Here is a 4,382-nt window from a genome sequence, read left to right on the forward strand (position 1 = left end):
AATATAACAATGAACAAATGTTTCATATTTTTCTGTACAAGGCTTTTTTTTATATAACGAAGTATTACAACTGATTAATAGTTACAATAAAATGTAATATTAATGCTGGAGATCTCGAAAAGCATATTCATAAACATGTTATATGTGGAGGTGCAATGGCTCAGTGGTTAGGGCAGCAGACTTTAAAACAGTTTTTTTATTTTTCAGCTTCCCATTTGAAGTGTACGGTGATTTCCTGTGTGCCAGTGATTTTGCACTTGGTCCAGAGTGCATCACTAAGTTAAACAGATTGAGAAAACACTGGTTCTGCATAGAACTTTTTATTGCTAACATTTTCAATAAAATTAATCTGTAGAATAATTGGGAGAATGGGAAAATGTGAAGAGGAACAATGCCATTGAAAGTTTGGTCCATTCTAACCAACTAATTCAATATCTCATATGTATCTTTCAGCTTTTGTTCTAAAGCAATGTTAGTGTTATACACCTTAATGGGAATATCAACATCAACATTTAATGTTCGTTTTCTATGCTGGCATGGGTTGGATGGTTTGACTGGAGCTGGTAAGTCCAAGGCCAACATCATGCTCCATTGTCTGTTCTGGCTTGGTTTCTATGGCTGGATGCCCTTCCTAATGCCAATCACTCCGCAGAGTGTACTGGGTGCTTTTCATGTGGCATCAGCATCAGTACTTTTAATGTGGTACCGTATCTAGGTCTAACTGAATTCTTTTAAAATAAAGGCCTCAAAATACTTCTTATAATTAATTAATACACTCTAAGCTGTGTTACATAATTCCCTCTAAAACACCTCTTTCAAAATCTCCACTACCAGGTGCTTTATTATGGTTAATGACTGAAAGTACATGTATTTGTTCAAATCACATTGGAGCTGATGAGATCTAAACGGGTTGAAACCATGACTGTTTGGTTGTTGACGATCATCTGTCCATCTTCTCTTCCTCCTTTTCCCGGGAGAGTCAAATGAGTAGAGCCCTTAGGTACCTACTCCATAGGGTCTTATCAGAATCAATCATCATTACACTTTGTATCTGGATTCCCAAGCATGAGCAACTGAAACTATGGATGTTATCCTAACACCATCTCATTCTTGGTCTACCTCTACATCTCTTGCCAATTAACTTAGCGTGAAGAATCTGTCTTCTGATTCTTTCTTATGACCTTTTAATCATGCATTCATAGTACCAGAGCTATGATCTCTCAATGCAGGGAAGTAGCAGCTCAACTTGGAGAGACTCACTGATCTCTGAGCTATGCACCCTGTCATGCAATGTCACTCCTGAGATCCTTCAGAAGAAACCCCATTTCATCTGCTTGTATTTGCAACTGTACCCTTTCAGTCATTACCCAACATTAACGGGTATCAGTTGTCGTCTACCAAACAAAAAATAAGGGAAATAACTAAGTAAGAAGAATAACTTTTTTTGGTTAACTTCTTACTTTTTTATTAGTTTGGTCTGAATGAAGGGGCTATACCCATTCTTTGAGCCCAGTAAAGTTGATGTGGTTAAAGTTCTTGAATATTTGCAAGTTAACAATTACAGGAAAAATAAGAGCAAGGAGGGAATACCAAAGAAAAAAAGGAACTGGGTATAATGATCAGCATGGGGGTGAAGGAGTGAGTGGACACAATGTAGGCAATGAGAGGAGGAGAAACATAAGAGTTAAAAGTATCAAAATGGAGGTAGCACGAAATCCAAGGAGGAGAACCATTGTAATAGCAGTGGAAAAGCTAAAAAAGAGGAGAGCACATTTTGTGGCCAGAAGTTGATGGATGTTGGTGAGAGACTTCATGATAATCAGTTAAGTAACCCTTTTTCTTTTTTAGATGTGATCTAGAACACTTGTGAGATCAACAGCAGCATTGTCTAAGATATGGGAGCAGTACTCTGTTGGAGATATCATCTGAATCTTGTGGATAGCTAGTAGTTGCTGGGAACTAAAGTATTCTTTGCCTTGGAAGAGGAAAGCTCATGTAAAGATTCCACTTCAGAGAGATGGTAAAACGAATCAAAGTAGTTATGCTTTTTCCGGTAGCATTAGCACAAGCATTGCTGTGAAGTTAGGATATTTGCATTGGAACCAAATAGTTTAGGATTAGTTCTCACTGTGTTGCCACTATTGGCAAGGGTCTTGTGCTATAGCTGTGGGTTGGCCAATGCCTTTTCAATGAAATTTGGTAAGTGGAAACTTTAGGAAGTGTTTGTGTGTGTGTGTCTCTTTGTCCTTTATTTTGACATTTGCGCTCTTAATTCCAAACAAAGTCACTATTTATGCAAACAACATTGACCTACTTTGCTGTTCAAAGGAATATAAAAAATATTACCTTACTTGGAAAGAAGAGTGGGGGTTAGCAACAAGAGAAGCAGCTAGTCATAGGGGGAAAAAAAACTGTTTCAACAACAGAGTATTTATCTTCATTTTCATCTCCTCATGCTAGCACGAGTTGAACTGTTACTTAATCCAGTATTTCAATCAAGTGTCATCTTATTTCTGACTAAGACACAAACGTTTCATTCAGATCTCAATGGACTGTTTTTTATCACAGCTTAGCTGCTATCATTAATTCACAGGCCTTTTTTCCACTTGTCATATAATCAATAACATTACGCACTTATTCAGTCAGAGGTCATCCCACATATATTTGTGCATCAAGCAACTGTCCTCCTCCACTGTTCTTGATTGTCAACAAAAAGCTCAGAATATACAGTTCTCAGGTCCTCCCAAAATGCCATGTGACCCTTAATGTTCATCTTTTCCTTTGTCCTGTTGGTGTTTGCATACTAATGATCTGGTTAATTGTAGACTGTCACATGATTTATTACAAGCATAATTTCTTATTGCCAATGCCCTCAGTTATCTACTAAGTTAAACACAAAATTTACTTAGTCACTGCTGTAGCTCCATTTGAGTATGCATATGAAATGTACACAGACAGCCAAATGACAGGTGTAACTCACAAGTATGTTGTTCTAAATTTACCATATCACCTCCAACTTCCTTTCACCTAGCTGAGAGCCATATCAAATTCTCTGATATGCTGGGTGATTCATCATATGGGTATGCATTGCAACAGTGTGGACAAGCTATTTTCTCTCTTTGGTCCACTTGCTGAATTACTCGGTCAATTCTTGAGTTAATACAGCTATACCTGCACCTGATCCAGTTGATTAACTTGTGATCACTTAAAGTGAATCAACGTCACTAGGTACAGGTGTGGCTTGGATTCAGTCCACAGCATGGCACCTAGGGCAAGAGTCTTCTACTATAATTCTGGGCAAACCAGAGTGGATTTGGTAGAAGGAAACTAGAAGCCATGCATATCTATTTGCCAGTGGAGCACTAACAGCACCATCCGAGCGTGATCATTACCAGTACAGCTGTCTGACTTCTGTGCCAGTGGTGCGTAAATAGCACCATTTGAGCGTGATCGTTACCAGCGTCAGCTTACTGGCACTTGTGCCAGTGGCACGTTAGAAAATCATTCGAGCGAGGTCGTTGCCAGTGCCAGTGGACTGGCTTCTGTGCAGGTGGCACATTAAAAAACACCATTTTGAGCCAGTACCATGTGACTGGCCCTCGTGCTGGTGGCATGTAAAAGTACCCATTACACTCTTGGAGTGGTTGGCGTTAGGAAGGGAATCCAGCTGTAGAAACTCTGCCAAATCAGACTGAAGCCTGGTGCAGCCTTCTGGTTCACCAGTACTCTGTTAAATCGTCCAACCCATGCTAGCATGGAAAGCGGACGTTAAACGATGATGATGATGATGATGTAAATAGATATTTATAATTGAGAATGCATGATAGTGGTGAGGTGGGTATTACTGTTTCTTTGTCCTGGCACTGTGTCATAGTTGTAAATAAATGCCACTGTCAGACAAATGGTGTCCTTTGTTTCCAAACATGTCTGGCCATAAGGAAATGGTACTTTACATGGAAATAGTTGAGGGTTGGTGAGAAGAGAGGCATCCATCTATAGAAAAAATATGTCTTGATAAACTCTGTCCGACCCATGAGAGCCTGAGAAAGTGGATGTTAAAGTGATAATGATAATGAGTTCTACAATTAAAGTCCACCAAAGAAATGATCATACCATTTATTGCTTCTGGAATAGTGTATCTTAGATAATATCCAGTGCCTCTTTTTATAATAAAATGGTATTGTGAAATGATGGCAGAAGTCATTCTTTAAACAACAACAGCAACAACAGCAACAACAGCAACAACAACAACAGCAGCAGCAACAACAACAACAACAACAACAACAACAACAACAACAACAACAACAACAACAACAGCAACAGCAACAGCAGCAGCAGCAGCAGCAGCAGCAGCAGCAGCAGCAGCAGCAACAACAACAACA

At 39.2% G+C, this 4,382-nt stretch overlaps 1 protein-coding gene across 1 annotated transcript in view; it reads right to left on the minus strand.

Moving 5' to 3' along the window:
* LOC106874692 (uncharacterized) overlaps positions 1 to 4,382 on the minus strand; it is a 119,151-nt gene that overhangs the window by 29,533 nt on the left and 85,236 nt on the right. The window lies entirely within an intron of this gene.

The sequence above is a fragment of the Octopus bimaculoides genome, chromosome 16 (genome assembly GCF_001194135.2).
Source record: "Octopus bimaculoides isolate UCB-OBI-ISO-001 chromosome 16, ASM119413v2, whole genome shotgun sequence".
Taxonomy (NCBI): domain Eukaryota; kingdom Metazoa; phylum Mollusca; class Cephalopoda; order Octopoda; family Octopodidae; genus Octopus; species Octopus bimaculoides.